Here is a 12,432-nt window from a genome sequence, read left to right on the forward strand (position 1 = left end):
TTCTGATACAGGCCAGGATGCCATTGGCCTTCTTGGCCGCCTGGGCACACTGCCGGCTCATGTTCAGCCGGCTGTCGACCAGCACCCCCAGGTCCTTTTCTGCCGGGCAGCTTCCCAGCCACTCGGCATAAAGCATCTTATTTCATAACGATGTGAGTGGTGCAGTATAATGAATGCCTGCCTGGGGAAATTAAAGTAATCAATTGCCAAGGCCAACACATTTTAGAACAAGTACAGAAAAAAAGTGTAGATAAGGGCTTTTAAGCCACAGGGTGGAAGATACGCACATAATTCTTTGACCAATTTTAAAATATGAAGAAATGTAATTTCTTCATCAGCTATGGAAATAAAAAAACCTCGTTATGTGGAGCGGGGTCTTCCACCCTCTGCTGAAAACTGCCTATGGCAAGAAACCACGAAAGCCATTTCTACCAGAAATCCTGGCCCCGCTAAACCACGGCGACCCTCCGCAGAGCTGGCGGGGCTGTGCCTGCCCAGCTCCGGCCACCCCCCTGCTGCCCGAACGCCAGACTTTCCTTCAATATTAAGCAAATCACCCCGCACAAGGGAATGTTGCCACTTGCTCATCTGTGAGGTTTAACGAACGTTTGCAAAACGCTTACAAGATGAAAATGTACTCCAGAAGTGCTAAGCATTGTTGTTACAGCCACCTCACCGGGGTACTCTGATGGAGTTTGCTTAAATAATGTCTGTAGAGCACTTTGAGTTCTCCGGGTAGGGGGTGCCAGGGCAGCGCACAGTGCCACCACCCCGCTGAGCCGGGGGCCCCTCGCCGGTGCCGAGCTGCAGCTCCATGGCTGCCGCAGGGCACGTGCAGCGGCTGCAGCCCTGCGCTGGCGTGAGTCAGGACGTGCCCCCGCTCTCACAAGGGCTGATATACTGGCTCCAGTACTGTGGCTCTTACTAATGAGCACTTACGTCTTTTTCTTTGTAAAATGATTTTCATTTTAATCGTGCTGGACAACTTGCACACAGCAGACATTTTAATGAAGGCATGGGACAGCCATAGAAGACCGTGCCACAGATAAAATAGGGAATACATCATGTTTATGACTTGTTACATCAAATTGAATTGTGCTGGTGATCTGATGCTGAAAGCCAGTCGGAAATGAGTGGGGAACTGCGGTTGTATGCGATTTCAAAACCTAAGTCATAGCATCATCCCTGACCCACCGCTCTCTGCCTTTTGTTGGGAATTTATACAGTACCCCCACAAACGTCTGTTTAATTTGCCTTGAGGGGTACCACGTAAATTCCCCAACACTTTCCTGGTCCCTGGCTCTTTTCCTAAGATGACACGCTTCACTTCTAGACAAGGACAAGACTGTCTATGGTACTTTGAAAAGCAGAAATTGCTCAGGCTCTTTAGACTCTTTTGTAAAACTCAGTTCCAGCCCAAACCTTCATCTTAATCTAATCCAAAACAAGGGTAGCTATCCTCATACCAAAAATGATGAACGGCTCCTGCCCCTGCCAGCCACACGAGCACCAAAGCTGTTTCAGATCTGGCAACAAATGAAGTTTTTCAGCCCTCCTGTTCCCGAAACTGGTTTCCAGTCCCTGTGTGTAAACTCAGCTTAGTCTGAACTGCAGTCTGCCCCTGCCCGTCCCCAGGCTGGCTGCCACCCGCCAGCCCTGCCCGGACCATGGGGGTCTCATGTTGAGGGGGCTGCCTCCCTCCCCACGCAACACCCTCCGGGTGGGGATGCTCCGACCCTCAACGATATTGCTCCCCCCTCCAAAAAACCCCCAATGTTTACTTGCCACTCACCTTCCGCGTTCTTCCTTTCACAAAGCCACTTTGTCATTTACTCTTGGTGACAGGTCACCACAACCCAAGCACCAGGCTGCAGCAGTGATTTATTACTGCTGGACCCGTACAGCTCTATAAAAAGAGCCATTTCTGCTTTTTTGGCTAGCACTGACAATTACAGATAGTTGACCATTTTTCTTACGAGCTTTAGCTTGTGGCTTTTTCATTCCCAGGCAGCTCTACAAGTTAACAAATTGCAGGTGGGCTTCTAGGTCTGAAAAGAAGGCTCCTTTTCTTCGCCCAGCGTGGCCTCAGCCGTGGAGCTCTGGGGGAAAAATCCCACCAGCTGCCGGCCCCTTTCTCAGCTGTAGGGGTACACTATTCCTAAGCACCGTTCTAAGTAATTTGTGTTCTCCTCGCTCATTTACAGTTAGGGGCTTTGGTTCCTGCACTCAGAAAACTTTGTTCACATCCCTCGAGCAAGAAGCTGACTGGCAGCTGCAGGTTTGGCTCATCGTAACAGTGACACAGTTTGTATGAAGGAGGAGGTTTCTGAACAGCAAAGGACAGATTGTTTTATAAAAAAACCCAACACCAAAACCTAATTAAGACTATAGTGAATAATTAGATTGTGGCATCTGGCTGTCCAAGTCCTGAGATTGCACATGTTCTTCCTAATGCTTTAAATTTTGTTTTGACCTTGTTTAAATTAATTTAAAATTCATTACAGGATGTCCTTTTGGACAAAGTTTAGCGAGCCTAAGATGTAATATTATTTTTCTAGGTCTTGGTAGCTCTTGGAGCTCTGCTTGTAACCAAACTTTGACCTGGAACAGTTATCTCAAGTGACACCTCCTGAAGAGCCCCACGGCGAAAGCAGCGGCCGGCCCACGGCCCTGGACCAGCCAGCCCATCCCTCTTTGCTTCTCTGGTTGTAAAACATCAACAGAAACCGTTACATGTAACTTTTTTCACTTTTAACTTTTTGACAGAAACTATTCATGCATTCAAATCAAACTGACACCTTGGCTCTGCATTTCTCTTCAGTGAACAAATTAACTGGAAATTTTTGCTCTTGAGAAGCTGATCCTGACCGCAGCAGCAGGGTGGGTTGTCTCTGGGGCGAGACCCGGTGCCACCAGATCCCCTTTGCTCCAGGCCAGGGGCTCGTCCCCTCCTTCACCCCCCGGCAGATGAGCAATGGGTTTCTGGGTATTTGGTCTTGCAAAACACGCTTCAAAGACACGTTCCAGCCCACCGGGCTAGCGACCAAACCCTGGTGCTCGAGCCCCCTCTGCGTCACTCCACACGCTGGACTCTCGCAGTGGTCTCAGTGTGGTTTAAACTTTAACACGAGACCTAAAAGCTTTTCCCCGGCTTAGTCCCCTGTATAATTTGTGCCGGGGTTCTTACCAGATGAAAAAAAGACCATTAACAGTTTCATGCAACTCAACACACAAGGCACTGGCTATATCTGCAGCCTATTCTATACAATTCTGCTTCCTCATTAAAAAACCCAAACCAACCATTGATTATATCCTGCTGACTTTAATAAGCTCTGGGAACTATTGTTCTCGCCCACAGCAGCTGTAGCTGCCCCTTACAATGGTCTTGACTTCTCGCACCGGCCGTGTGGCGATTGTGTTACCACTCAGCCCCGTCCCCTCCAAACACAGCTAACAAATAAACACTTTTTGTGGGGTTTTGTGCCCTGGTGTTTTGGGCTTCCAGCATTGTGGCAAGATTGAGAGAAGTTTAAGACGAAGAACTGAGGGATGGGGGGGGGTCATTGCTATTGAGTATTAGCATTCTCCCAAGTGCCTGGCAGCGCATGGCGGGAACGAGGCCTGGGGGCCACAGCCAAAATGCAGGCAGCTGGAAAGCGGAATGATTATTCCCACTTTTAGAGCCAGGGAACTAAAACAAAGAGGCGTTACATGATTTGTTAAAGGTCACCCAGGGGAGCCTGAAGAAACACCAGCACCGTGCCCAGAGACGGCCGAGCAGCAGGTTCAGCTGCCCCCCCATCCCTGCTGGGTCAGGTCGCCACCGTCCTGCAGACTGGGAAGAGGGAGACCTGAGCTCGGGATCACCGGCTCTGCTGCAGGAGGGGCCGGACACTGCGTGCTCCGCTGTTCCCAGTGCCGATGGCCGATGATCGCAGCCTGGCTGTGCTGCGCTGGCTGGGGGTGCACGGCTCTGCGTTTGGGCTGCGCAACACGAGCACAGTCTCCCACCTGGAACCAGCCCCAAAAACAGAGGAGGTCCTGTGGTCCCCATTGCCCTTCAGGCACAGGTGCTGTGGCCCTGAGCCAGGATGCGAGGAGATAAAACACTCCCTGGGGTGCCCAGGTGAGACCCAGAGCAGGAGGGGAGCTGCTGCCTGCGCCGCAGAGTAACCTCCTGCTGCGGGGCCACGCTGCCCAGCACTGCGCTCCTCGAGGCTGCAAGGAGAAGGCAGATTGCACAGTGAGAAATACAATATAAATGATTTTCCTCTGGAAAATTACTAAGAAAAAGTTTGTTCCTCATCTGCAATTTAACTTTGTATTTCAATCTTTAATCTACAGCTTTTAGTTATGTTTGTGGCCAGCTCAAAAAATGGAAATAGCTGAACTTTTCAGACATGAAGATAATATATTCACAAAGCAGAGATTAGAGGTTTAGGGATTCTCAATTCTCCTTGATTTGATATGGGGAAAGAACTTGAAAGAAAAAAAAGACCTTTTCAAACTCCTTTGCCTGTTAGAGACATTCAGGGAGCTTCACATCCTTGTCTTTTCCTGAGGACTTGTAGGTATTTATAGTTACTTCAGATTTAGTCTCATCGCAGGCACGTACCCTAGCTAATTGCTGCTTATCAGGTTTTCTAAAAATGAGGTTTTTTTTCTTTCCCCTGTCACTGAGGGATGAAGGCTATTTGAAGCCCATTTGATCTCCTGAGGCTCTTCCCTGCTCTGCAGTCATCAGCCCTCGTGGTGTTTGGGAAGCTGCTCCGGGAGCCGTTAGCTGGACACCCGCCAGCCCCAGCCGCGGGATCCGTCCTGCCCCTGCCCATGCCCCAGTTGCTGCTGGAGCAGCCATGGGCTGGAGAGCCGTGCTCAGCACCACGGGGGCCAGCCCAGCACAGACCCTGTCTGTAGGGATGGATGCGATCCTCCAACCACAACAGCACTGCTTGTTCGTGCCCAGCGAAGGCTGCATCCATCTGTCTGCTCAGCTCAGCTCCTGGTGCTGAACCAAGAAACGATTCCCTGACAGGCTTTCCCATTAGGTACGTATGCATACATTATGGGGGAGTCAGACAGACATGGACTGACCCTGGTCCCTGTCCGAGTGCATGAAGATCCCATTGCCTCGTCTCAATACTTCTATTATTTTTTATATCTCCATATGCATATATGAGCAGCTGTGATTTTCCCCACAGGAGTTGCAGCTGATGTAAATTCAACAAACTTTAAAAGGGGGATTATTTTGCCACAGATGCCTCAACCCAGTAAGAGAAAATAAAAAACAAACAAAACCCAGCAAATTGACCTGGGAAGGAGAAAGCTCAACAGTTTTACCACCTCACCTCCACACGGCACTCATAGCCACAGCCATTCACTGCCCTTGGGGTGAACACCTAGCACAGGAACCAGGGGGAAAATTCCCCAAATATCATCCACAAATGGAATTTAAAAGAATAAAACATCAGACAACATGAACTGTCACAGAGACTCTGAACTGTCCCAAGCTGGATGTTTTCATCAGTATCCAGTCTGAGAGAGAGATATTTTATGACATCTCCCATGCTGCAATAATCCTTTAGGAAAAGCATCTAAGACCCGGGCAAGTGGACAATGACATTTTTCACCATCAGCCTGCCCAGTCTTCCCAGCTTAGTTGGTCCCAGGCTGAAGCCCAGCTCACGCCACCGCTCCATCCTCTTTGATGGACCTCACTCGTTTGACGGACCTCACCCCTTGGTGTTTTTCGGCACACCCTTGCACGCTCGGTCCCCACAGCAACCTGTGCCAGGCAGCTGCATGGGCTGCCTGGGTTACTAACAAGAACATTTCACCGTCCTCGGAAGAGCATAGCCTGGAGAGCTCACCCACTGCGGAGGAGCCTCCCGGGGTCTGCAGACCCACCGCCTGCTGCCCTCGCATCCTTCCTGCTGCTGCGGGCAGGAGCACAGGTCTGCACCAAGAGCATCGATCACCTCCTGCAAGGGAGTTTTCTTTTAGTTTGCCTTAGTGGTGACTCATTTTACCTTTAATATGTTTTGGCAGGACTGAGGTATTTATTTTAGCAAAGTAGTGAAAATAGTTTTGAGCATGTTAGCAATCTATGCAATTCTTGTCAAATCACCGCTTTTTTAATGCAGTGGCTTGGATTGACCTGACTTAACTCTAAGCATACACAATCAATCAAGATCAAACTTTACACCGTATACAATTTCCTCATTTTTAATAACTTGCACAGTGAAATATTTTACCAGTTCTGACATGTCACAGGCTCACACTGAAAGGCACTGGCTTGTTTAGCTTTCTCTAATCCAATATAACATTTTCATTTTACTCTTCTCTTCATAGAAGTCAACTGGACATGTAAGAGCTCAGAGTGGATTTCGATAACATACGACAACGGTGAGTGTTTTTTAAGATACAACACCTCTGACTGCAGAAAAGTCCTGAAGTACACCCCAATAGTCACTGTTTCTTTTATTTTTTGTTTCCTGTGGGATTTAAGATTCCCATTGTACTGTCCCACCTTGTGATCTGAACATTGATTTCCTATAAGGATATTGATCTAGTCTGAATGCTCATAAAAAACCCACACATTCTTGCTTAGTTACGCATGCATTGCTGTTCACTTATAAGCAGACCAAATTCTGCAAAGTCACTGGCAGAATGACTTTAGCAGTCATCTCCATGACCAGCATCATTCCAATGAAAGCTTTCATGGGAACACAACTGTATTACAGGCTAAAATACCACCAGTCCAGGTTTTAAGAGCCGCATTTGATTCTTTAATCAGGTACATTTTCCTTCCACCAGAGCTTTACAGTCTACATACTACATTACTTCTCAAATCTGTTTTTAATTGAAGTTGGTTTTGTAATGCAGCTACACGTGCATTATTTGATAAATGTGAATTGTAGTAAATGCCCTTAAGCCAACTCTTTAAAAGTAGAGAGCAAGTTTTATAAATGTGCTTCATAAATAGCAATTATTTTCTAATTTCATAGAACAACAAGCACAAATCACCAGCTTCTTTCAGAGATAGATTAGTTCCCTGTAGACAATACATTGATCCTAACAGATTTCCATCTATTTTCAGGACTTTCGAAGAACAGCTATTACCATTCAATTATCATGCTTCATTAAACAACTTAAAACCTATATATTGCATGCTTTTAGTTAAAAAAATGTTCAGTAACCTTGTTTATGACATGTAATGTAGCGTGTGTTCATAGACATCTGGCAGAGCAAGTGTGCAGCTGCACAGCATTGCTACAACCCTGCGCTGCTGGGCAACTCCGAGGGGAAATTGCCACAAGTCCATGTCCCTGGGCAGCCAGCGCCTGTCCTCGCCCGGCACTCGGGGACCGGCACGCCGCACTGCAGGGAGAGATGGGAGCATCTACAGGTGACACCACACTGTCCTCTGTGCAACTGCCTAACTGCAGCTGACCAGGGGGAAAACCCCAGCTGCTGCCCGTTGCTGCCCACTGCCTCCTGGCGCCGGAGCAGCCAGAGCACCAGGCTGCCCAACGGGAGCTGCAAACCGTCTTCAGAACATGACGTTTTTCAGGTGCTTCACCAGGGAAATATAAATATCCTTCCTCTGCCGGCGAGCAGGCAGCCTCTGACATTATAGTCTACCGCGACGAGCACCGACTCCTGCAGATCTCAGGGTGACACTGAATTTTACTACGAAACGGGAGGCACTGTGTAAAACTTAATTGCCCCTGTGTGTTGTAAAGCCAGGGACTGATCTTCAGTCGGTGTCAGCAGCACAGCTCAGCGACATCTCTCTCAGACAAAAAGAGGACGGTAACATTTAATTTCCCCCATTCTCCCCCTCTCCCCCTCTCTAGCGTGTCTCACCATTACCCATCTGCTCCTCCGGGAGAGGGCTTTGCTTCTTGGTGAGGACCTGCTGCCGCCACCTGCGATGATCAAGGTTTTACCTAAAACCACAAAGGAAAATTGAGAGAGTGCCAACAAGTAGACCCATGACTTCGGAATCCGACTCCAAAGCCCTAATTGAAGGTCACCTCATACCTCTGTTTAGGGGTTATTAGTTTTTGTTCACGAGCGTTACAAGTGATGAGCAATGACAGCTCGTGTATATGTGTCTGCATACACACACACACATATATATACACCCTTACACCTGAACACTATGCCAAAGAAATTGTATTTCACATAATTTCTAGTGTCATCTTTAGTTAATTTGTGTCTCTTTTCTCATTATGCCTCATCCCTCATTTCAAAGGTGTCCTTCAACTAGGACACTGGGAAAGGGCCGAGAAGTGAAAAACAACACGGAATAATCTAAAGGTAGAGTCTAGGAAAGCCTTTCAGAAAGTCACACCTCTGGCTTAACACTCCCATCCCCAGATCGCTTCTTCCCACGTACGATTTCTTCTTTAGTGACTTAGCTTTCCCCAGAACTGATTCATTGCACCCCAATGGCCATAGATTCCCTCTTGCATCTTATTAATCAAAGAATAAAGGAGTGAATGCATATGTCTTTGAGAATAATAACGGGGCATTTGACAGCTAAATGGAGCCACAATATGCAGAAATATAAACATCCACATGCAATTTATCCCCTTTCTCCCACCCCCCCTCCCCTCAGTGCAATGTGTCTGGGTGACTCCATGTCTGAAGGTTCGGCGAGTCCTTTATTGTCCACAGTTCAGGCACCAGAACCAAAGTGGCAATAAAACGGCTGCAGGGGAAGGTCCCCTGCGCTGTGGTCCCTCGGCTTTCCCAGGCAGAGAGCGACCATTCTGCCGGATTAGAATCACAGAATAGTTTGGGTTGGAAGGGACCTCTAAAGGCCATCTAGTCCAACCCCCCTGCCGTGGGCAGGGACATCTTCAACTAGATCAGGTTGCTCAGAGCCCCGTCCAAGCTGACCTTGAACGTTTCCAGGGATGGGGCATCCACCACCTCTCTGGGCAACCTGTTCCACCACCCTCAGCGTAAAAAATGTCTTCCTTATATCTAGTCTAAATCTACCCCCCCCTTTAGTTTAAAGCCATTCCCCCTTGTCCTGTCGCAACAGGCCCTGCTAAAAAGTTTGCTGCCGTCTTTTTTATAAGCCCCCTTTAAGTACTGATAGGCTGTATCAGATAGGATTACCGGAGGGGACCCCGTCCCTCCACGGCTGTAAACCCCAGCCACAACTTGCTACGATATCACTATTAAAATAGTCTGAAAACATCATAAACAGAGCTCATCTGGGAGACAGTTCATCTTAAGACTTGATGACAAGGTCAGCAGCGCTTAAACGCGTCCTTCAGCTCAAGGTCAGCCCTTTCTGCACATCCTATTTTAAGACCTGTATGATTCCGACCTCTGTGCCCCATTCACATGCCCTTGAAACGCTGCCGTGAGACCTGCTGGATTCGTGTCTCACCTTGAAATCCCGCTTTGTAATACAGCTGATACGTCAGCAGGAGAGGCCGGCTTTCTGCTGCGCTACGGGGAGCTTGTCGGCAATCTTTGACCCTGTGCCGAATCCAAGCAGATTTCTTTTCTGTAGAACATCCTATAATGGGTCATCATCTGGAAATCCCACAGAAGGATACTGCTGACCTGGGCATTGGTCCTTGCAGTCTGCAGTCCAGCTGACAGCTCTTGTAACACATTAGAAGTATATTTTAAAACAAGGTCAGTCAGTCAGTGTGCTATACCACAAATGTAAATGTATTATGTAAATGGAAAATCAATGTTCATAAAGCTGCTTGACTTCCTGCAAGACATGCCTCAACTGTAACATCTGAAAAACCCAGCACCACCACCAATTATTGACAAGGCTATCTCACTTTGGTTGGAAAATGGTTTTCCACACCAAACAGATGTCTACTGCACAGAAATCACGCTTGAAAAGAAGTAGTCCAAGAGACATGATAGACAAGAAAGACAAAAAGAGACAAGGCGGTCCCAAATATTTCCTCTTTAACATTAGCAAGCCTCTGCTTGGCAAGGGCTGAGGAGCAGAGCCCCGGGAGCACTCTGTGCAGAGACCTCAGCTGGGGGCCGCAGAGCAGGGGTCTGCTGGCGGCCATCCCTCATGCGGCGGGAAAAGCACTTTACAGCCAGTGCTTCTTAATTCTTCTAGCGCATGTGGCAAATAAGAATAATTATATATAAAATTATATGACTCAGGCTAGTTAATTATCAAAGGGAAAAAACAGAACAATGCACAACATTTCCCAAGATTGCCGAAAGCCTTTTAAGCCAGGCTGCCTTTCAACAGCAGTTACCAGCTTCTAATTAAACCCAACTCCAAGCGCTTTTGCTGAAATGGGGCCAGTAACACAAATCTAATAGGACGCCTTTTGTCGAAACCATGTGAGTAAACAGTTTGGATCCCGTTACAAAGACTGCCTTTTGCCGACTGGCAGCAAACCTCGCTTTCCAAGATGTGTATTCACAATGAACTGAATATAGAATTGGCTTTTTTTTTCCCCGTATATATTTTTGCAATATATGAAACACTAACCTACACCAACAGGAGACCCCTCCAAGAGGACCGGTTGAAAAGAACATCCTTTTTTTGTTCAAAATCTGTTTTGTCTCTTTTTGGTCAAAAAGACATTTTGCAATTAAAATTTTCATCAGAAATGGAACATTCTTTCCATCTTTGCAGGTGGTGAGAAGAAAAAAGTGTTATCACTCGGTGGCATAGGTGGTTGCTCAGAAAACAAGTGCTTTCCTTTAAGCATGCAGGAAGCCTGAGCGTGTGATTGTACAACATGGAAACAGTTTGTTCTTTGCCTAATACAAAATTAAACATTATGAAATTCACTGAGTGATATATTTTGTCCCATGAGAGATTAGCTTCAGAAATACAGAGGCAGAAAAATACCCATCTTTCATTATCATGCCAGTTTTTAAACAGCTGGGAAATACTGCTTCTTCCCTCAAATGAGTAGACTAGACAAAAACAATGTTCTACCTCTGCCTCCCCCCAACAACAACACTTCTCCCATGGAAATCTTCCATTTAAATTAAATTTCCTCTTTATTACCACCCTCTTTTTTTTTTTATTTTTCTGGCATGTCTTTTCTTGCTATTAACCCTTTTTTTCCCCTACATATCTATTTTTCATTTTCTTCTATTGCCAAGAGCAACAACATGTATCCGGCATGTGCTCGGGGAAGGAGGGATGAAGAAAGGAGAAGAAACAGAAGAGAAAAGAATAGAAAGAGAGAAAAGGTGGGAAAATCATCTGCTAGAGAACAACTGCTGGAAAGACCAGCTAAACTGATTGACAAGTCACTTTCATGAAAACAAAAAGTTTTCCTGTTTTGCTGTGAACTGAGGTAAAGTCCATGGTCCTTTCTCCTCCCTGACTGTGCCCCAAGTGTAAGAGGGAGTTAATCCCTTGCTGCTCATTAAAGCTGCTGCTCTGCATTATGAACTTTTTGACAGAGAACAAAACAAGCAGAAACAAGTCATTTCTGGTTTCTAATCCACTCTCAAGCTACTTTTACTGACAGCTTTTCGCATGCTATACAGAGAAAGGGGAGAAGCAGACTGCTAACGGCGTGCTGGGTCTGCAAGCTCCCAAGGATCGAGAGCGTTACGTTATAGGAGGCTACTGTAAAACGAGACTGATTTATGTATTTTGCTGACATATTTCAATGCTTGCATTTGCATTTACAATCCAATGAAAAATTTATGACTGTTAAACTTATCCTGTATGTCATAATTAAACACAAACAATCATTTCCAAATAACTGTTTACCATATTGCATATTCAATTGTGCAATTAATCTCAATGACTCTTTCTCCTTGTAAATAAATATAGGCGGCAACATATTCTGCCATAATGCACTCGTAACTGCATCCAGCGGAAGACGAAGAGTCAATCTGACATTTCAAGAGAGAGCAGTTACCTGCTTAATAAATAGATTGGAAATCCTGTCATTTTCAAGTAGATGCCTTGTTCTGCTAACTATTTGTTCTGAGGAAAGCCTCCGAGGGAGATTTATAGGACAAGTGCTGTTTAAACATTAATCTTAATGCAGAGAAAGAGGGAAGCGGGCTGCTCTCAGAGCTTTGCCAAGGGATCCAAGACGTGAGGGGGGGGATACGTGCGAGCCAGCCCCCAGACCTGCCAGCAGCGATGGCTCCACGGCCAGAACCTGCATGACGGCGAGTGGCGGGCAGCCAGGGCTCCAGAAGAGGCCAGCGTCTGCAGAGGCACCGACAGGGACCTCCTCACCCGTGACCAGCTCTAATGATGAGCAGGTGAGGGGACGTGCTGGGAAAGCTCCAGCGAGAACCGGCAGCGAAAAGAGGCCTTGGCATAACGAGGATAAACTCCTGCAAACGGACCCGTCTCTGGGTGTACCTGTCCTCGCCGGCCCAGGTGTGCTTCTGCTGGCAGAGGCTGGGGTCGCCAGCGAGGAATGGACTCGCCGCCCG

This window comes from Aptenodytes forsteri, unplaced genomic scaffold (assembly GCF_000699145.1).
Source record: "Aptenodytes forsteri isolate BGI_AS27 unplaced genomic scaffold, ASM69914v1 Scaffold66, whole genome shotgun sequence".
Lineage (NCBI taxonomy): Eukaryota > Metazoa > Chordata > Aves > Sphenisciformes > Spheniscidae > Aptenodytes > Aptenodytes forsteri.